A 23,707-nucleotide genomic window follows, 5' to 3' on the forward strand; every position below is an offset into this window, starting at 1 on the left:
TTTTTGTCAGTGCCACTGGTATCGGTAAGCACAGGATTACCTCCTGAAGGAGAATGTCTGGCCATCAGTTGATGCCCTGAAGCTGAAGCTCATTTGGGTTATGCAGCAAGACAACAATAATGTAAAAAGTGAATTTTGTTTTTGTTTGGGTTATCTTTGTCAAATATTACAATTGTTTCATGATCTGAAGTGTAGCAAATACTTAAAAGGAAGAAAAAAATCAGGAAGGGGGCAAATACTTTTTCACAGCACGGTATGTTGTGCAAGTAACAACATAATTGTTTAATTAGTAACTGCAATGTAATGTAATACTATAACCATATCCATTACATCACTGCATTATAGACAAATGTAATGTATACAGGCCATGATGTACCAATGCATTAGTGAGACAGTGCTGTTATTTCCTTCTTGTCATTTTCAGAAGTGTGGTGTCACTGTTGTGAAGCAGTTTTTAATGCCTTACTGTCATGGTCCTGGGTCATGTGACTTGATGTTTTTATTCTTTTCAGTCTAGTTTCATTTCAGTTTATCTAGTTACATTCTGTCATGCCTAGGTTACAGTTTTAATTCATGATTTATCAAGCTCCCCATTTGTCTCATCCCTGTGTGAAGTTTTCTGTGTTAAGTCTTCGTGTGTTTATCTGTCATGTTTCATGTCCAAGTTTTCTTTGTTTGTCAAGTTCGAGTCATGTCTGGGTCTTGTTATGTTTCCCGTTTTATTTTGAACGATCCTTGTGTTTTTTGTTTATTGTATTTAGCTTCACGTCCCCTGTCCTGTCATTATGTAAATTATTGTCAGCTGTTTTCCCCATGTGATTCCGCTTCCCCTGATCATTCCTTATGTGTACTTAATCCATGTGTTTCTGCTCAGTCTGTGTCAGATCGTCTGTTATCCTCACCTCATCTTTTCATAGTTTCCGTTATTGTGTCACTGTTTCATAGCCTCCCTAGTTACTATGTGTTCATAGTTTTTTCATAGTTCTTTCACAGACTGTCATAGTCTTTTTAGTTTTCACAGTGTTCTTAGTCTCCTTAGTTTTCCCAGTTTCAGTGTTCTCTAGTGTTTTTGTCATGCCATCAGCCACAATAAAGGCTTGCTTTATTTTTGGAAACCTAGTTCTGTCTCCACCGTGTCTGCATCTGGGTCTACCTCTTCTTCACACCAGCGTACCCCGCTGTGACACTTACTTGCACTTCCTGCTAGGATTGAAAGAAATTAAAGCACAAACCATGATCTCCTGCCTGATGAACCAGCAACTTAAGTTCAAGCTTTTTCACAACAGGGTGTATCAAGGTTTGGGGAGATTTGTGATCTTGGTTAATGTGGACTCCTGGGTGTTGCTGGTCTCAGTCATCTAATCATCAAGCCACAGTACTTATACCTCAGTACCGTAACACTGAGGCCATCTCCAGGTGTTTTATAAAGATTTCCTCTGTGCGCTTGATCCTCTTGTGTACCATCCTGCTCTGTTTGCTCCAGTCTGATTCACCAGCTCAAGGCCTGAACATCATTCACACGACTAAATATTTTGACAGCCTGACAGCTTCTGGTCACAAACCTGTTTTCTTTTTAAGTAACAGGCACCTCCATCGTCTTCAGCCAGAAGATTTCCTTTTGTTCCGACTTCCCTCTCTCTCACCACCTGCCTGACAGTTAAAGTGCAGCCTGGAGACAATCAAACGCTAATTACTTCAGACTCAACTCCCTTCAAACCTTACACAATGAGCACTTACCTCTTTCCCTGCATTACCAGTAATTTGTGTCCCGATTAAGGAGGGAAGGATTTTTTTTTTTTTTTCCAGTTTCATCAGTCAGAAGGGTGGGAAGCTTTGTGAGACCTGGACATAATGTCAGGATGCCGACAGCTCCTCCTCGCAGCTGAGTTATTACTTTGAGAGCTTGACTGCAGGTACAGCACTTTTCTTTTACGCTACACCACTGAGCTACACAAATGTGTGTTTGATCAAAGGATTAAGCAGAAAAAAGATCCTCTTGTTTCATTTATTCAGTCAATATGGGGCCTGTCAGTTATTCCCCTCCTTTTTGCATGTCAAAAAAGTTTTAGTCGGGTTGCTACAACAAATTAAAATTCATTTATAGGCACTTAGTGTTAACAGCAAAACAAAAGATTTTGATCCCTTTTATTTTTCCCTCCTTTACCTCCCTCAGGCAGTGTTAATTTGGAGTTGCATGTTTCCTTACTCGCAGTATAGGTGCAGTCCTGTTCAATAATATTCATTGTAACAGAATAAGCTAAACACACACTTTTAAAGTAGGACTGCTCAATGTTTTGCCAATTTCTTTAAAAAGAAAAGAAGTTGAGCTACATCAGCACCTAAGTGTCGAAATTTGTGACAGAAGTATTGAGTTTCAGTCAAATCCCTGCATAACACAAGGGTGAATCACATTAGTGTAAATTTAATATCGCAGGATCAGTGCTGTAAGTGTGTCTGTAACTGTACGTCAGTTGAGCCACATTACAAACATCTGCCTAAATCAGTAATACCGCCACTGTTAGGAGGTGGTGGTGGGTAGGTGTATTGTTGTTTTTGGGTTTTGTTTCCCTTCTTGGCACAGGTAGGCGGGGCGGGGCTTGATGGCATTCCGGCACACCTGCTAGTGATGGGATTTCCGGCTCTTTTTAGAGATCCGGCTCTTTCGGCTCGGCTCACTAAAAAGAGCCGGCTCTTTCGGCTCCGAACCGGCTCTTCAGGTTGTTTTGTTGCTTTAATTATTTAATCATTAACAATAATATAAAATTATGCAGAAAAGGAATTACTAATGTTAAAAAAAAAGTGGTTTTATTTATATATGTTTATATATGGCCCCTAGAGACAAAGCACGTACAAACTCTAAAGCATATACAAACTCCAAAAAGCACGTACAAACTCCAAAACACATTTCTAGCGTTTACTGAACTTCCAAAACAGAGCTACCCAGATCACTTAAATTACACAATTGAAAGCATGTGTGTATTGTTTGTGTATTTATAGACAAGCACTCATATTTATTCAAATAATTAAAAAAAAAAAAAAAGTTCATTACCTGTTACTACCACACACCAAATCCGGTTGTTGATACTTCCTGGCTTGTGTAGCCACTAGGAAACAAAAGCTCAACACTGCGCCCTAGCATCCTGGAGCACTTCTTTGTCTTTTGTACGTGATTCTGAGTTTGTACGTGTTTTGGAGTTTGTACGTGCTTCTGAGTTTTTACGCGTTTTGGAGTTTGTACATGCTTAGGAGTTTGTACGTGTTTTGGAGTTTGTACATGCTTTGTCTCTAAGGGCCACCATAAATATACTTTATTTATTCACTCCACATAAAATGTAATAAATAAATCATATAATACAAAAAACAACTATTTACATTTAAAATTTTTACATTTTCAGCTTTTTCCTTTTAAACAAATTTAACGTGAAACAACACAAAACACTGCAAACCACAATACAATTAAATATAAATTAAAATATTAAAACAAATAGAAGATGCACATTCTCTGTCATATGGGCCTGCATGATTTCTGAATCCTTTATCATCTGCAACTGAAAATAGTGGATGATTACTATACCTTTCTAATGTGACGTTGTTGTCCCTGGCTCTCTTTCTCTCTGGCTCTGAGCGCAACTAACGCCCCTCCCCCCTCTGCTCAGCGTAAAGTACAGGCCGCGTGTGCGGAGTTTAGCGGAAAAAAGGGCGAGAGAGAGGGTGAGAGAAAGAAAAAAGGGAGCCGGCTCGCGTCGTTCACTTCAAAGAGTCGGCTCTAAGAGCCATTTCGTTCGCGAACGACCCATCACTAACACCTGCGGCGCATCGGACGTCATCAGTGAGCGCTTTTATGGAGCTGAATCTCAGACGTCTGGTGTCGGAGTATTGTCGTTTTCATAAGTGGTAACGTGTTGGTGCAAGCTGAATCTGTTGATTCCACGCGATTGAGCTGCATGTTTTTAGGATCCATCACCTGCCTGCTTCTCCTTTGTTTTAGCCTGTCCCGCTGCCTGCTCGCCTGCCTAGTTTTCTAGGCTTCTGTGGATCCGTGACGGAGAATTACTTCGTACCAGGTTGTGACCACCGCTACAGCTGTATTTCGGTGTTGCAAGTAAGCTCTCCAACTCTCCTCGTCCACTTTTAGTTTAACTCTCGGCTATCGACGTACTCTGTAACTTTGTTTGTCCCTCGCTTTTAGGTAATTCCGGTGCGTCATCGGTCCGCCCGCATACTTCGGCTCCGTCTCATCCTTTCAGCGCTGCTCTCCGTGCACATTTTTATCTGTCACTGTATATAGCCCCTTCCCTTGTAAATATTCCCTCATCAGTGTATATAAATCTGCATCACTACTATCCTGTGCTCGTGTGTTTCTGCCACTAAATCCATCCGGGTAAAGTCCCCCTAACAGCCAGTTCAGATATTTCAGAACGGGGACTTGAATCAAAACATAGCTTTATTAACAGAACGGGAAACAAGGCGATACAAAAACAGTACAAAGCTAACTGGGAAAACAAAACTGACAGGGAGGCACAAGGAAAGTCACACAGCTTGACGGAGGATGCGATGAGGAACTGTGGGAGATGCAGACATAAATACTCAGAAGGATAACGAGGGATGTGGGAACACACGGGGAACACAGCTGACACTGATAATCATAACGAGACAGGGCAGGAGCAAACACAACATGGCGTATACTGACGGGAAACTGACAAAGTAAAACAGGAAGTACACAGGAGGGGGATAGAGAACACGGGGAGAGCAAAGACATAACGGGCTGGGGAAAACATGAAATAAAACACGAGGAGAAACGAGGCATGGGAACTCACAGATACATGGAGGGGGACACATGGGTTAAAGACACGAGGGGAAATCTAATAAACTAAACCAAACAACCTAGGAACCATGGAATAAATAAAGAACAAAATACAAAAACACAAGAAAACTATGACCCAGGACCATGACAATAATACAATAAATGATATACAAAATAAAGCAAAATGCATAAGTGCAGCCTTCTGGACAGCTTTGCAAATCGTGCAAGTTGCAGTTTCTCAGTAAATGCAGGGGAAGATGAATTATTTTTAAACACTTTGTAACTCCTCTGTCTTATGACGTGCATTTTAGATCACAAACTGTTAAAAGCTCACTTTTATGTATTTATCTTAGACTGGTTACCTGTAAATGGATGGATCCTGGCAGCCTCCAGTTCCCAGGGAAAATGTCTATTCCTTGACTGGTTGGCAAGTGGTTGCTGGAGGTTTCAGTCGCAAAGAGGGTGACACACGAAAAGCCTTCTTACAATTGCTTTGATCAACAGTAGATTACCCCAGTCATCGAGATGCTAACCTGTCTGGAAGCACTTGCCACCTACTAGCAGGGAAAGTAGTGAAATTTGAAAGTGTGATGCAAACTAGAAATGGACTTGCACAGCTGAAAAAACATCCCAAAAACGAAGAGAACAGAGGAAACAAGCGTATGGCTGTGGCGGTCTGAGCCTCAGCGTGTGTTTCTGTTTCCTGTTTTATTGTGATAGTCTCTTTTTCTCTGTGAGTTATGTGATGTTCTGCTTCCCCTGTCTCGTCAGTCAGACTATGTTCAGCTGTGTTCCCCAGGTTTCCTCTCTGCTCTCCTTCCCTCTTGTGTATATATTGTCTGTGTCTCCCCTTGTCTGTTGTTGCGATCTCCCTCAATGTGTGTGCTTGCTGTTCAGTGGTTCCAGTCAATATGCTGTGATATCTGCCAGTTTAGGTTCTGTGTATTCTTGGAACTTTAATAATAAAGCTCCAGTGAGTCCAGCCCTACATCTGTGTTCTGCACATATAAGGTCAATATAAAAGACTTCGGCTCTTCGGTTCTGAGGATCTTGTCTCACTCTGGGACAGAGAGCAAGTTCCCTATACTTGAGCTGGGCTTATACTGTGCGATTTTTGGTCCATTTTGAGCCAATTTTTCAGTCATGTGACCGTTTTGGTGATCGGCCCGAGTTTGGCCTTCATCGTGTGTCGTGCATCAACCAGCTCCCGATCATCAATCGCTTGGTCGTGAGGGTGTCACTGCAGCTTCTCACACTGCACACGCGCAAACACATAAATGTCGGTGAAAAAGACGGAGTAGCACGGCAGTGCAGCGTGTGATCTGGAGACAAGCGATGGAGGCACAACTTGTACAACTTTGGCAAGCTCATCCGAGCCTTTTCGATGTGGAAAATTATCACAACCACAACAACCATGAAAATAGTTGGATTTACACTGCTGCTCAATCACAGCTGCCTGATCAATGTTTTTCATTAGCAATTTAGCAAAGCTGATGGTGGCGGTGTGCATGTCTGTGTGAGTGAAAGACAGAGAGGGAGAGCGAGCGACAGAATTTCTGTTATAATCTTCATGTTATGGACGCACAGTTTGAGCACTCGGGTCGCATCAGAGCATCGGGCCGTATAGTGTGAGACCCTGCATTGTGACCTACGAACTTTCAACCCCTGCGAGTCAATCGTGCAGTTTGAGCAGATCCGATCTGCTAATTTCACCCTCTTTATATCAGCAATTAACTCTTCATTTCACTCATTTCTGTTACCTTTACCTGCCTCTTCTTGCATCTTTACTTGAGTTCCTTCTCCGTGTCCTGAATGTTAATGCGGCCTGACCAGCCAACTGCTCCCTGTTTTATTTAAAGCTCTTTTGTCAAAGTCCAAATTAAAATCTACCGCATCAATTACATTTTCCAGCATGGAAAAGTGTCTGCCTCGGTTGCCTCGAGAGGGTCTGAAAAGCTTTTGATTTTGAAATTATAGCGTTAGCTTTAGACCTCATCATCCCTTTGCCCCTTATCTCATTATTGTGATGTCCCTCGGTTTCAAGCTTTATATTCTGCAAGCCCTCTGATCAGAGCCCTCTATAGGTATTTTACCTAATGTTCTAATAGACTTGATGGATTTTTAAACGGGGGGAAAAAGTTTTTAAAAGTCTCACTATCCTGTCAAGTACTTGAAGCACATAGAGATTGAGAGTACATTCAGAGCCATTTGAAGCCTGACATTTAAGGGTTTATAATCGACCCTTCTTCAATTATAAGTTAGTAAAAGTTCATATTTAATAAACTGTGCACCTATCCAACTAGTAATGAAAAGGTTGAGATATATTTTAAAAATAATAGAAATTCCAAAAGTGTCAAATTCTGTGCATTATAAATCACAGAAGCTCTACAAAAGCACAAAAACTTCAGATGCAGAGTTTTTCAAACTAAATAACTATATTATTTTATTCTATGTCATGAGTTTTAGAATGAGAACTCAAATGCAGACATTCAGGCAGATGGGATAACAGAACGCAAGGCTTTTACTATGGCAGCTAGAAGGTCCATCACAAACAAGTGCCTACATGTGAAAGTAAAACTTGAGCAGGCAGGGAGGTAAACAAGGAAGTTCAAGGGACATTAAGACAAAAGACAGAGGGAGACTGGATTATTTATGCACATGAGGTAAAAAAAATAAAAGAAAATAAAAAGAAAAGAAACTGAAATGCAAGATACAACTAAATATCAAAAAAGAAACAAAACAAAAAGTCAGTTCAATTCAGTTTTACTTACATACCTTCAAATCACAACAACAGTTGTCTCAAGTTCCTACAATAATACAGAGAAAACTCCAACAATCAGACAACCCCCTTTGAGCAAGCACTTGGCGACAGTGGGGAGGAAAAACTCCCTTTTAAAAGGAAAAAACTTCCAAGAGAACCAGTCTTAGGGAGGGGACAGCCATCTGCCATGATCAGGTAGGGGTGAGAGGTGAAAGAGGAAATAAAACATTAATAATATAAAAAGTAAAATGAACCTTTGACCTGATGGAGCATTATCAGAAATAATCATTTATGCCAGTCCGTTCAGAAGATGCTTGTTTTTTTTGTTATCTTTTTTTATGATTCTCCTGATATTCATGATTCTGAGTGAAAGCTTTGAGTTTTCTTGTTTCTACAGGGAACCACAGAGACTCACAAAAGTTACCGCTGTATTTTGTGCCTGCCTATGTCTTTATTTGTCATGTGCCAGCGAGATGCTTAGCTGTAAGAGGTAAAAGATGAAAAATATTTGTTGACCATAGTACATGTCAAAGGCGAACAATCAGAGAAGGTTATGTCCACTGTGACTACCTGTACTAATAACTCAGATATCATCATGTTTGCTCTGCGGCGGCTGTGGTGGTTTCTGCAAACCTTCACCTCCTGGTTTGATGGAGTCATTGTTTGCTGGATGGTAAGATGACAGTATTTTACACCTTCACACTAAAGCCTTCTCTTCTTGGTTGCAGTGCTACAGATGTCACCCTTCTCCTGCAGTCTTCAGTCAATAATGCGATCCAAAAAAACATATCTAAACAAGTTGCTGCTGTCGAATTTTGCCCTTATCTTTCTATGCATTATAACTTCTCTTCACAGTTGAACGCGAGGAGCATTTTTCTGTGAGAAGATTTAAAACCTGGCAACTACACAAGTCTCATGAATATACATTAATAATGCCATGGGAGCATGAGTTGGGTTTTAGCTGGTATAGACTATATTTCCTCAAAGAAATCCTCCAAAGTTAGCTTTCAACTCAAATGATGGTCATGATTTATGAAATGCACTTAATGTTTTATTCAATATGTCTTAAATCTAGGGACTGAGCCCATAAAGTCTTCAAAAAAACAGTTTCCAGAGACCACACAGCAAAGGAGCCAATGGCTGTTTCCTCATAGACTTCTATACAGCTGGAAGTAGTTTTTGCAGTCCGGGGATATGCCCCCTAGTGGCTATTAAAAAGAATGCAGGTTTAAGGTGCTTCCATGGTGGCTTCACTTTCAGACTTGAATGCTGTGTCTATTTATGATGAGAAACACACTAAATTAACCACAAAAAACAGGGTCATGGGCACTAAAGTCTCACTGATGCACATGGAGAGTGAAAGCCGGCCTTTCTGTAGCTCAAATTCTTGAAAAAGTTTGGAGCGGGGTTGTTTTGTATGGGGTTACACAACTGCAGACCAGTCAGGATGCCAATGGATGGTCAAACACCTGGCAACGGGATGCATTATGGGAAGAATAGGTCTGTGAAATGTCTTGGTGGTGTGATCAGGTAGAGGATCAATAGGGTGTCCATGACCCTCTTGGGGACACTCCCATGGGGCTTTAAATCTGGGACTCTCCACCAATTGCTCTTAGAACTGAAGAAGATTCTGAAATGAGAGGTGAAATGTCTTGAAGGAAACATAAAGAAGTCCAGATGGTTTTCTTTCCAAGCTCCTTAGATTATAGGAAGAAGTTAAACCAGCAGAGGTAGTGCAATGCTTTTGGCAATGTTCTGCTGGGTAACGTTGGGTCCTGCAGACCATGTTCACCTTTTCGTAGAAACTGATAACTGTGACCTGTTTCAGGAGGATAACATGCCTTGCCACAAACTAGGTTCAAGAATGGTTTGACGAGCACAACAACGAGTTTGAAGTGTTCACTTGGCCTCCAAATTCCTCAGATCTCAATCCAGTTGAGCATCTCTGGGATGTGATTGACAAACAAGTTCAATCCACGGAGGCCCCACCTCTAACTTACCACAGCACACCTTCAGGCGTGTAGTGGAATGCATGCCTCTATGGGTCTGGGCTATTTTGACAGCAAAAGAGGGACCACCACAATCTTGGGCAGGGGATCATAATGTTATGCCTCATCTGTGTATGTGATATATTATTTGTTGTCTGTTAGAATCAGAAGAAGGTGCTGATTCGCTTGGTAATTTGGTAGCAGCAATCCGCTTCACTTATTTTAAAAAAAATCACATCAGTTAAGAATAGTCTCACTTTAGTGACCATATGCTGCGTATGAAAAACTAATAGGATATACTTGGTGTCCCGAAGTTTCCGTCATGGGTTCAGACCAGTAGTTGCTGACTCATGGATTACATCGAGGCAATCGCCTTTTATGGAACCACAGTGTTTTCATTTCTTCCCGTTTCATCTTTCTTCTCACAGGGAGGCTTCCTGGGATCATTATTGGGACATTTACAGCGGCTCTGTTTTCACACATCAGTTCTGCTGTGTTGTGTGAGAGCACACAGGCGCTTTGCACTCTGCTGCTTGAGCAGATAATGCAACGCAAATACAATCAGCTGCTGCTGCCAGTGAGCAAAAATTAGCATTTGTGCATGCTAATTACTTATTATGATAAGGACTGCAGAATTAACCAAGAGTGATGAGGAAGATGAGCTGTAACAATGATGACATCATAATGGCGATAACAACAGCGATCCATTTATTCCTGATGGTCCCAGTGATGAAGAACGCCGGGCTACAAGAAACGACTGGATTATTATAATGCCGATGTGCAGCTCCATCCAGCATATTAGCTCATCCTCCACTCTGATAAGCATGTACGAGTGCAGTGGTGGGATTATGCAAATGGCCAATGGAAGAAGCTGCCAGTTTCCCTGGCAGTCGACTTCAAAGCGGCCAGGACCGGAGATGGAATTAGTGCTCTGCCTAATCCCACTGGAGGAGGGCGGGAGGGGGAGCTGCACTTTATTAATGCACCAGCAAGCTTAATCAGAGAGGGAGAGGAGGGAGTGGGGGGCAAAAATTTATAAAAAGCTATAAAATAGTGGCAGAATGAGAAAAGATGGGTGTACAGGAGGTGAAGGAGGACGATGAGAACAAGAGATCGAGTGGAGTGTGCATGATGTGTTTGTGAACAGGGAGAAAGAGAAGCGCAACATAACGAGGAGATGATCAAAGAGAATTTTTATGGCAGACCTGGAACGTTGTGATTTCCACAGTTTCCAAAACAGAGATCCTTTTCCTGCCAAACTACCACACCTGAAATTCACTCTGACAGCAGGGTGCAAACCGACCCTTAAGGGCAGATCAATACAAACACTGCAGTCTTGCATGTACACTTTCATGTGGGGAAGTTGTTCTCGGTGTACCAGCACCGACTCCCTAACACAGACTCGCAGAAACAATGTGCTGGTTCTGCCCACGAGTTTCCTGTTAAGTTATGCAGCATGACTTTTATTTTTGGTGGGATTATTAGAGATTATTGTTCAGCATCTCCATGTGTCTAAGAGAATGTAGAGCGCCATTCTGTACTGAGATTTCCAAAATCTAACTGTGACCTTTACAGTTCAAATGATAAACTATAGTTAAATTTCTACTGTTCATGAGACTGCAGTCACACAGGAGGAGCTCTTTTTTCCATTTCGTATTGCTCCACACGTTATCTTTTGCACTGCTAAAGGCATAGCGGAAAGGATCACTAAGTCGGAGCTATCTCAAGAACTACAGGCTAGATCATAATGAGCTATAGACTGGATATACATGGCCCTGGGAAGATGTATCCTCATGAATTTGGCTGTGGTGAAAGTGTCATTTTTGCTTAAAACGGTTCTTAACTCACAGATTGTTTTACCTGGCCCTACATGAAAAGTAGCTGCCTCTATTTGTTAAATCATAAGTTACCTGCGATTAAGCACTTTTTTTGGAGTTTACTTATACTAGCCTCACCTGGGCGATTTTTGGGAGATTTGAGTTCCGTTACATCTAGTGTCACACTGGGCGGAGGCCAGAAACTTGAACAGAACCCAAGCACAGAAACCCAGAGCGGAGGCAAGAAAGCGTTTTAACACAATTTATTGGTGAGTGTACAATACATGTCACGAAGGTAAATATACAGGGACGTTGCTAACTGTGGCGTGGGAACGTGGCCGTGAAACTATCAAAGTGGCAGGACCATAAGGACAACTGGATCTGGCAGGTACACTGGGGAGAGCAGAGTTAGAGCTGGGTTTAAGTGGGCTACTAGAGAAGGTGAGCATAACAGTCTTTCCAGCTTACTTGCAGGAGGTGGAGGTGAGGTGTTGAGGGGGAGGTGATGTAATTCCTTGGGGTTTGAGAAGGTGAAACGTTGGATCTAAAGTGGTGAGCGGGCAGGAGGGCAGCCAGGCAGGTGAGGTCTGGAGATATTTCCCAGTGAGCGGGAACCGAGATCCAAGAGGTGAGTGGCAGTCGGCACTGGAGAAAGTCCTGGAGCACAAGAAACAACACAAGTCAACCTATTTGAGAGCAGAAACATGAACATGAGAGCCAGTTACCAACATCAGGTAGATGACAGCGTAGAGCTTAAATCCCCTTTGGCCTGATTGCCGCAATTAGCTCCAGATGGGTGAAGCTGTGGTGGCCCTGCCCATGGGCAGATCCAAGGATCCAAGGATGCTCAGGAACTGATGGAAATTTCCAGCTGCTCACTCAGACAATGACATCTAGAGAAAAGCTAACACAGGATTTTATATAAAGAACCTTACAGCAACAGTCAAACATGGTGGTGGCAATGGTCGTGGGATGGTCTGGGTCTGCTTCACTGCTTCAGGACCTGGATAAATTCTGTACTCTACCAGATAATCCTGAAGGAGAATCACCAGCCAGTTTGTGCCCTAATGCTCAAACACACGACGCAGCAGGACAATGATCTAAAACACATCAGCAACTCCACCTCTGAATGGTTAAAAAAACAAAATGAGGGTTTTAGAGTGGCGTAGTTAAAATAGCGTGCTTAAGAGGAAGACAACTGGGGAAAACACAAGTAAAACTGCCGGCTGTACCACTTCACCTTGTTTTAATGATGAATCGGGCAGATGTGAAAGTAATGGACCCCTTCGAGGACCTCTCTTATAATTCAGCATCAATCATGTTGTCCTTGGAGTGCTGTGACCTCGCTGATAAGTCACAAAAAATTAGTAGGGACATGGAGTTTGCAAGCACCCTCTGCTGATATAATTTAAGTAAGTGTGAGGAAAGTGTGCTTCAGCCTTTCTTGATTTCTTTACGATAAACCAGGCTCTTCTTTACAAACAGACAAGATATGACCCGACCGTTAATATTAGAGGATAAACAGTCCTATTTAAAGTAAGGCAGACAGGAGAGTGCTGCAGTGGCTTAAATTAGTGGACTGTGAACCAGCGCATTGATGTTTGTGTCCGATAGGTACATTAGTTTTTGTCTTTTGGTTTGACTTCAGTTTATACACTAAAACTTCTTGGTAAAGTTTAAAATTTGTCACGTGAGATAACCCTGGATGCTGAAAAAACTACTTAATTTTATTTTAATGCACTGTGTACCCTCATTTTGAGAGCACAGGGTTAACTATTCCCCTTGGCAGCAGAATTCAAAGCAACACACAATCCACAGCCCACGTCAGCCATGACAACATTCAAAGCACAGGCAAGTGAATATTTCAAGGTGTTTACTGAGGTCAGTGCTGGCTCTAAAGCTATTTTATGTGTAGCGGTAATAACAAAGAAGTCTGTCTTTCAATAAAATAAGGCATTCTTTTTATTTTAATGATATTTCTATTCAAATATTATTACTATAAATGAAATGTCCTGTGGTAGCGCTAAAACAATTGTTTTCAGACCAACCAGCTAAGTCTGATTCATGTTGATAAATATGATTGAACAGGAAGGAGACACTGAGCAGCCATGCTCAATGTGATAGCCAGTTATCTGGTTACGTATTTTCATGCCACCATTGGTAATAACATAAATTGTGGAATAAGTATTTTTATTACTGAATAATTTGTGTCATGATTCAGTTTAAAGTTTGGTCATGTTCCTTAAGGCTATGAAGTCAGCAGGATCTCTTTCTGTTATCTTCACATACCCTAACATGGGCAATAAGGATAAAACATTAAGCTAACTCACTAAGGTAACCCAGGGTTTCACCTGCACATGTACATTAAAGCAGCATCTGACCACCATCTGATCACCATTATGGACAATTAAGTGTGGGGCTGATTTTCCAAAGGAAGATAAAAGCTATATTGTGGGAAAAGTGAATGTGTATGTGTGAAATAATACATTAATAGTAAAATCTAACCTACTTGAAGCAAGGAGGGAAACCAGCAGTACCAGCTGTGTAAATTAACAGACTTATCAATATATAACAACTCTGTCATTAAGACATGTGGGGATCTGATGGAATATAATTTGTGTTTCATTAAATAAATGCTTAAAAGACAGCTTTAGTTTTTTTCTTTCAGCTTCAGCCTCAGCCACACGTAGGCTATAAATATGCACTTTAATCTCTTGTACGATCATATATTATTGTTTATAGAACAACAAAATAGCTGTAAAAGTCTTTGAATTAAGAAGTAAAGTAATACAATTGTTGGAGGGTGAGGTTAATTGACGATTTTAAATTGACCATAAGTGTGAATGTGACACTTCCAGGATGTACCCTGTCTCTCCCTATGGTAGCTGGGATAGACTCAAGTCAGACGCAGCACTGAACTGGATAAGTGAAAGATGGATGGATGGAATAAAGTTGTGTCTAAGAATTTGTATTTCTTACTGATGGGAAACAAACATACATTAGAGTCGACTGAAAAAGACTTTCGACCCACCTTGTGCTTGTTCAGCACACGGCGGACAATTAGATCTTTCAGGAATGGTGACATTTTTTTCTAATCTACAGATGATTAGGTTCACAGCACAAGCTACCATGACAAAGCACCCCGGTAAGATGTGAAACACCTCTATAGTTCAGAAAATGCATATATGTTTGTGGTATCCACAATGTTATAAAATCCCTCCAAAAGTTCTTTGACTCCAAAAGTTGATCACTTCTAATTTGTGCTAAGCCAAGTTTTATATGAATCTGTCCAAACCAAAATAAATGCATAATTTCCTTGTTGAAGGTAATAATAATAATGTATACTTTATTTACCGTAGGTAAATTTCAATCCAGCCAATCCAGCGCGCGCGCACAGGGGGGGGAGGTACCTTGCTCATTCAGTGGATTCGAACCCCCGTCCCTCCATAGGGGGACCACTCTACCTACTGAACTATTCCTGCCCTTGTAACAAATCCCTGTAACAAAGAGGGATACGAAACAGCTTGCAAATAATGTAGTTAGTATTGTTTTATTGATATTATAAATGACTTTAATGTAACTATATTTGTTATAAAAGTGTAGCTTTCAGGGGACTATTTTTTTTAAATCCTTAAAATTTAGGATTATCTCCGCAAATGTCCGTCATTTCATCCTTTCAGTTTCTGTACAGCTTTAGTTTTCAGAACCATCTTTAAATAAACAGCAGCTCACATGTATCAAATAATCATAGATAGATCAGCAAATTTTCAAACTTATGTTTAATAAACCCACCGTGCTGCTGAGTCTGATACACACACACACACACACGTGGGTGAATATTTGTCTGTTCAAATCAGGAGAATATAGAAAAAAACAGTGTGTCAAACTGTCAGACTGTAATCTTTTACATTTGGCTTTACACGTTGCTTTACATGAATGTGGTGGAGGTTGGGCAGGCTGTTGCTGGCTGAAATTGAGGCAATGAATTGTTGCCCGCTAGCACCTTCACATGGACGTTTGAAGCTACTGTGGAAATAACTGTAGCCTGACATCATGCTAATGTTAAGCTGAAGAAGCTCAACGACTGTGTTAGTAGCCTGTGGACACAGAAGGAGGAACGTATTGACGTGCCGTCCTGGAGGAGTTGGTCTACCTGTACAACCTCTGCAGGGTCCAGGTGTCGCCTCATGCTACCAGTAGTGACACTGAGCCTCGCCAAATGCAAAACTAGTGAAAAAAAACCTGTCAGATTATGAGGGGGAAAAATATCAGTGTCCTCCACCTGTAAAACCTGTTTTGGGGGTTGCACCTGTTGTTAATTTCATTAACACCAAAGCAGTTGAAACTGATTAACAACCCCCTCTGCCTCTTAACTGATCAGATCAATAACCCAGAGGTTTAACTGATGTGATTAAAAAGTGTTCCTTTCATTTTTTGAGCAGTGTACAAACCATGGTAGGGGCTTTCAGTGTCACATTTCACTATGTTGTGATTTTAATTCAAAGTAGCTCCAAATATCATTTTTTATGTCACAAGCACTGTTAAAGCTGTGATCATAAAGCCCAGCTGTATTTGGGCTATCACAAAACAGCTGATATTGCAGCTGTCTCAGTCATCATTTTCAAAATAAGACACGACTCCTCGTGTCGTTTCCTCACCTCCTCTGCTTGCGTCTCTGGTGGGAGGGACTAAGACATGAGTGGAGGTGTCAAGGATGTGGCAAATGGAAACAGGGGAGTATTTACAGTGGAGAGAGTGGTTAACTAAGCAAGCAGAAAATTGATGAGGAATGAAGCAAGGACTACAAAATGAAAAAGCATTCTGATGTTTTGTTTCTGTGGCATCGCTTCCTGAGTTTATTTTGTGTTAGTGTGTGATTCCTTTTTTCATCATTCAACCCCTCTAAAGAAAACCAAAATGTTTCAGAAATCACTCACTGTATCAGGAGTTAAGATAAGATAAGCATCGCACAATACCCTGTGATACCAATACCTCTGATGTAAACTGTATCACATTGTATACAATTATAAACTGTGAAATAAACTGAAAAAGTGAAAAGGTGTTTTTTTTTTATGTAGTATTTTGAGAAAATATGCCATTAGTGATGAATATTTATCAGAAATTATGCGTGTTGGTTTTAATTTATTTAGCCACTGTTTTGTCATTTATCACTTCTCTGATTAATGGTTCTGAGAAAAATGCCTGAGTAGTGTCGAAAAGTGCTGTTTAATTTTGCCAATCAACTCTCCTCTGCATATAAACTACCCAGGAAACACAGAGTGATGAATGAATGGGTGATTATGGATGCGACCAGTGACAGCATCAAGGAAGGAAGGCATTAATGTTGTTGCGATAAACATTTCTTCCATCCACTGTCTTTTCAGCATTACCAAAAGCCATTTTTTAAACTCTAGATTGTGCTCATCATCTTACTTCATATGTGAAAGATGTGGGATTGACTCGAAATAACAACACCTTAATTCATAAATAACATTTATTGGTTTCTTTTAGATTTAGCAGGGAGAGTAACTGATCCAACTAAAGAGAACAATTTCTAGGTTGGATCATATTGTATTGAAATCAGTTTTAGTAAAATCTCCTTTCTTGCAGCTGTAAAGTCAATTACATCACAAAGATGTCAGTCATAATGCCAAGGAAAGCTTGTAAATGTTGCAGGCTGTAATTATTTTCTAGTTTTCTCTCTTTTACCCAAAATAATAATAATTTGAGATCTTCTCTGGTATGCATCACACAACAGACTAAAGCTGCTATTGAATAAAACTACTGTTAAGAAACTATCAATGTGTTTAATAGACCCCATTTTCACAAGAAGAAGGCCTACCATTAATTAATGCGTCAATCTTAAATATGATGAATCTGTCTCTATTGATGGGCTAAACACCATAGGCCTTCAAGTTGGTGTTAAGTAAACCATTAGTTAAAAAGACCCAGACTTCTTAGCTAATTATAGACCAACCTTCCTTTTATCTCAAAAATTCTTGACAGACTTGTAAAGCAGCTAACTTCATCAGATTTCAGAGCTCATCACAGTACAGATGCAGCTTTAATGAATGAATAATGGCTACAAATGATCTTCTTATGGCCTGTGACAGTTGATTTATCTCTGTGCTTGTCCTGCTAGGCTTCAGTGCAGCGTTTGATACTGTTGACCATAATATTTATTAGAGTAATTACAGAGTGTATTAGAGGATTAGAACATTAAAGGTAGTGCGCTGCTTTGAGTCACATCTATCTAAAAGACTCTAATTGATTCATTTAAATGGAGAGTCCTCTTCATAGATAAAGGTTGAATACGGAGTTCCACTGGGTTCCATGCTAGGGCCAATTCTGATTATGTAATACATGTATGTATGTATATGCATTAGCGGTGTAATTTGAGCGCATAGCATACGTTTCACTCCTATGCAGATGACACCCAGCTTTATCTATCTATCAGAATCAGAATGAATCCAGATGACACACAGTGATTAGTTAAACTACGGAGAGTGCTTAAAGACATAAAAGACTTTGATGACATCAAAAGATAAGGATTTGTCCTTCAATGTGTATAGTAAACAAATGTGTAGGAGGGTTTTTTGTATCAAACATACATTGATTACTTCTAGGCAGTGTTTGAATAACAGGGTAAGGAGCAGCTATATGCTAATAGTCTCATGCATTTGATTAACTAAACATCAGCAAATGTGACCACCTATATAAAAGCAGAGGTTTTTTCAGATCTAGAGCATTCAGGTGTCTGTTAACACACAGCAAAGGAGGAAAAGCATCAGGAGTGACTTTAGATCTTAGTTAGAGGGAATGATTGTAAGGCAATTTTCCAACAAAACTGTTTGAAAAGTCCATCATTCTAAGAGATAAAGATTGTTCACACCTAGATAAAACCAAAGTGGAATTACCAAAGTGAAAACTGGCAATAATGCTCGACCCAAACACAAAACATCAGCCAGGGACCACACCTCTGCCCCAGAGGTCAGCTGTTTGATATTCGAAGAGACTGTTGTTTTTCTTGTCCATGTGACATTTTTATTTTGATCTAGATTTTGCTGATTTAAGTCTGTTATTAGCAAAAAGGTAATATAAAACAGTTCTTGAACACAACTGGAATCATTAGCAAGGTTGTCCATAAAACATTGTGGAATAACATTGAGCTGACAAGTTGTGTTGACGTGGCTAAAACTATAGCTTTAACTTTGGAGCTATTTTTTTCAGTCGTGCATAAAAAGCCATCAAGTGCTTATTCAGTGTTAAAATGCTTTCAAGTTCAGCTACCGAGGAGTGGATAAATCTTTAGCACTTTAGGATCTTCCCATAAAGTTCTATCCAGGGTGTGTGAAATGCTGTGTCTCCTTTTTTTCTTTCTGCCAGTTGGACCTGAGCTGGAAGTGTGGCTGGATCCAGAGGTCAAATCATGTTCCGGGTTAACTTAATGTCCGACCTTTTCAACTATTTCCTTGACTTTGCCAAAACTCAGCGACCACCGGTGAACGACTGCTGCCTGGAGTTAAAGTTTGACTCTTTGGATTTACCCTGCCTCCCGGTGTCTTATGTTTGGGCCTCTCCTCCTGTGGCTCATTTCACAGACCTCTCAGCTGGACTCCAATCAAATCCCAAACACATCTCAAGGACAATTAAAGCAAAGAGGATGCACTTGACCAAATTAATTTCATTACAGATAACATTATCTACAATCACGTCTGCTCTGCATCCTCAGTACAAATGTAGTAAGGCTCTTAAAAGAACAGAAGCATTTTGTCTTGTACTTAATATTAACTAAGTGCCTGATCAACAAAGCTGAGACTTTCATTCTTTTATCAGAGCAACTAAAACACATTTAAGCACTCTAGCAAACTTTCCTAACAGCTTGTCAGTGAGTGTTGGCAAATTTAGAAGTGTTTCTAGTTTGTTTCCTAACATTAGAGAGACAGACAGACAGAGAGAAAGAGAGAAGAGGTTACAGTGTGTAATGATAATGCAAGTGGAGCTACATGTACATCACATCAAAGCGGTGGATTAGTGCGGATCAGCTCCAGACAAACTCTGATGTAATGAGAGCTAAGTCAAAACTGCAGTGCTGTGTTAGACACATTAAAAATGTGGATTGCCGACACAAATCTTAGTCAGCACTTATTAGGCTTTCTGCCGGCAGCAAACATATTTTACTGATTCAGCCGACAAAATCATGAGAGATGAAGCTGGGAGACCATTTGTTCTATTCTTATTTAAGCCATTTTATTATAAGTTGTATTTAATTGCAGTAACAACAGAGTTTCAACACTTCTTGGACAAAGTATCTTAAACACGTGGTTTTTTTAGACTTTTCTAACAAACCAAAGGATTTCTTTTAAAAATTCTGACAGCTATTGTGATTTATAACTTGGATAGGCCGTCTGCCTCAATAGACTGGGAGATGCGGCTTTTAATGTGGAGGTCAGGTGCACCTAAAGGGTAGCCCACACTACAAAAGAAATTCAACATAGTCAAGCTTTCTTTGTGTTAGCAAGCGTGACAAAACCTAAAACCCCATTCTGAGTATCACAGTGATACTTATCATCTTTCTCATCTTCAGGCTCCATCCACGTGCACATAAAAATACGACTCGTATGACTCTGCAAAAATTATCCATGTGAGTGCCGCCCACACCAGAAAAGTCGAGATGATGATGAAAAAATGCTAAAAATCTATGAAGAACATGTTAAAAAATACGTAACAGTGCAACACCGATGCAAATGATAAAGCAGATTAATGCTGCAGAACATTATTATCACAGAGATTTAGTCAGTTTAATGAGACAGAAAACTCTTACTTTAAGCTTGACATAGCTCACTAGCAAATAACTCCACAGTGACTATAGCAGGGATGCTGACAAGCTTTGAAACGTTAGTCAGCAGCCTGCCACACGCTCTAAAATAATTTAAATGTTTCTTCACAGCTTTTTAAACTGCTCTAAAGTTCTACAAAAAAGCTCACTAAGCTGAAAGACAGATACCTGTGACAGAAGGACATGGGCATAGTCAGTGACAATAAACATAAATTGGATGCCATTTAAAAGACATCTTTCATCGTTCATGCTCGCCAAACTTAAACTTTAGCTTTGGCTTAAACCTTTTAATTTATTTGATCGTTTTGTAAGTCTTGCCTCCTGTGCTTCAGACCAACTCTTTGTCAGTGGGCCTCCAAGCCCTTTTTTTTTTCCAGAGACTTGTGCCAGCTCCAACCTTCACTCCTCATCATTTCCTACCCCAGCAGCTCTTGATTGTCTGCTTCCACGGCCTCATCTTCATTCAAGCAACTTTTAATGATTCTCTGCTTTCAATGAAAAAGAGACTCAAATATTACAGTTTCCTGTTTCTGGGTCAGCTCCTGCTCATTCAAGACTGTGACTGTGGTGAGTCATCACTTGTGAGGCATGCTTTTATCATAGAGGGTTAAATATACAAAAACAACACAAGGCCACATCTGCAGACTTTCTGCGTTTGTTTGGAGATTGTGCAACACACACTGTACATCATAGTGTCGGTGTTAATCTTCTCTGCACACTCAGAGCAGGAGTGTTTGTTTTCTGCGTGTCATCAGTTACTGATAGGAGACAGCTGCTTGTTCATGAGAGTGAACGGAAGAGATCAGCTAATCTTAATTACTGTTTCTAACAATACAAACTCCATATATTGTGATTTTAGTGTACAGATTTACCTTCTTTAAAGCTTTTTTTAGTGCTGCGAGCTGCTCTTTTATACAAAAAGGTGTAGCAAATAAAAGAAAAATCTGAAGATAAAGAAACATAATCATTTTGCTTCCGAGCAGGGCGTTAGGGATGTGCTCATGAGTTTTAAAACTATTTATAATCGACACATAGTACTTGAAAGCCTTTTAAAGCAATATTGCTTTATTCAATTTTATTTTATTTCTATTATCCACCATCAACCAGCAACTGCAAATAGCCACACGTGGAACAAAAAGTTCTCAAAACTGGTTATGGACAAATCAAGTGTGTGATCATGTATGAGTTGTATAGTTTTAATGTTTTATTTGGGAACAGAATGGTGTGTATGTGTAAGTTTGGTGATGGAGTTTTTATTATGAATGAATGATGATTTTTTATGAATTATTATGTCTATTTTTTTATGTTTAAGGACAACAGATGGAAATTAGCCTTTGGCTATAATTTGGCATGTTTACATTCATGTAATTTTTCTTTTTTTACATTTATGTTCATTAACATGCACTGTCCTAAATAAATAAAAAATAAAAAACAGTACTGAGCTTCAAGTAGTTTTGGTAACAAGATATTTTCACTGAGAGTCACACCAAAAAATACAAGAGTCCCACATGTATACATCCAGTGTATAATTTATTCATATGCTTTAATTTTACGTGAGATAAACCGCATGTCTTGTAAAGTGTTTTCATGTACATTCGGGTCCAGTTTGGTCCACATGAGACCCTCAGCCGGTCAACCAGTTTGAGTTTAGTGTAACATTTAGTCAAGCAAAATATATGTTACAGCTCACATTACAGAAATGCCTTTATTCACCATTTGTCGTTACAACGCCGTTACCGTTACTAACAAGAAAATGTGGTGCGGTCGCGTTACTATTTTTCAACAAACAGACGGTTGAAGCTGTCTTCAGCTTACTGTGGTATATCAGTAGGAAGTAGCTGTCTACGTAAGTAATCTGGGCGCTACGGCTTTAAGCAGCTGCGCGCGCTCCCGCAGACGGCAATCACTTTTTGGCACAACAACTGGAGCTAGGGGGCAAAACAATCGCATGAGTGCTGCTGTTTGACTGAGGAAGAATAAAGTAGTTGAGTTGTGGTAACCCAAACACATGTCCACTTCAAGATGAAAAAGCAATAAGGTGATATATACCAGTTTTTAATTGTGTTGATAGGCTACGTAAAACCCAGAGTCATGATAAACAATTTATACGCTGTGTTTTTTCCTCAATAGTTTCGCCACGTTTAACGTCTACGGACAGCGCAGCGAGCACTTTCTGCTCATGACCAAAAAATAAAAACAAACAAATTAAAAAGAACCCCACCCCTTTTGTGTTGGTGGAAGAATGTACCATGTCGACCAATCAATTTGGTTATTTAGGAAGAGGGGGAAGTTTTAGGGGTGACAGCAAGAGAGAGAGGGTTTTGAGATATAAGAGATTTGTGATGTTTAGCGTGTGTGCCGTTAATGTGTTGTCTTGTGTAGTTAGTGTGTAGTGTTGTGGATAGTTTTGTGTTGTGTGTCAGAACAATGAGGCAGCTGCTGAATGAAAACAGGAGTGATACACCTGCTGCTGTCAGGCCTGCAGGCATCAGGCTGTGATGTTCTCCTTTATAGTGGGCATAAATTATTTTTTCGAGTGGCACAAATAATTTGTGTGGCATCTTATTGAATGCAGAACACCTGACTGTTATGCAAATAGTTTGAAATGGTTACACAAAAGGGTAAAAGGTAAATGGGTGCAAGTAACTTTGTTGTTTGCAAAACTTGTGCATATAATTTTAAAATTGACAATTTATATTTGCATTTGAAGTTATGAAATATGATTCAATAAACATGTTTATTGAATCTTTTCTACTTTTTTCTACTCGGGTTTTATGTTTTTTCTCTGATTTTAGATCAATTGTGTTAGTACAGTATGTCAAAATGAAAACATAACTGTAAATTCAAACATGTGAGGTTGTGCTGAAAAGGATGATACCAAACAAGGCAAAGTAAATAGTTTTTAACCCTTTAAGACCTACCATAGAACCAAGTCCGCCAGAGCTTATATTATATTTTTACATGCTGTAGTGCCATTTTTGGGAGCATTCCAAGTTGCTATACATCAATACGACCATTATAGCCCAAATTTTAATAATATGTATGCATTAAGTGCATAGTAATTACATAATTTGCAAAAAAAAAGTGCAATAAACTACAAAAAAAATTGAAAATTGTTTTTGTTTTTTTAAAATATATTTCTAGTTAGAGAAATTTAAGAGGCTTATGCCTCAAAACTGTAAATACAAAAAAGTTGTACAAAATTGTTTCCCACCACAGGAAATTTATTTTGAGTGTCTTCATAGTTTTATTTTTGAAATACACCAATTTTTATTTACTACAGGAAAAACTAAAACAAATATTATAATGCAAATTTGCAAAAAAAAAAAACCAGCGTATGCATCAAAATAAACTATTTCCAGCAGTGCAATATGACTTCTAAGCATCCCAGAAACAATACAGAAAGTCATAAAGTCAAACATAACTTTTAAAAACACCAGTACAGGCTGATGGGGCCCTGAAGGTAAAAAACTACATTTCCGAGAAAATGACGTCACT

The sequence above is a fragment of the Neolamprologus multifasciatus genome, chromosome 10, assembly GCF_963576455.1.
Source record: "Neolamprologus multifasciatus chromosome 10, fNeoMul1.2, whole genome shotgun sequence".
NCBI classification, from domain to species: Eukaryota; Metazoa; Chordata; class Actinopteri; order Cichliformes; family Cichlidae; genus Neolamprologus; species Neolamprologus multifasciatus.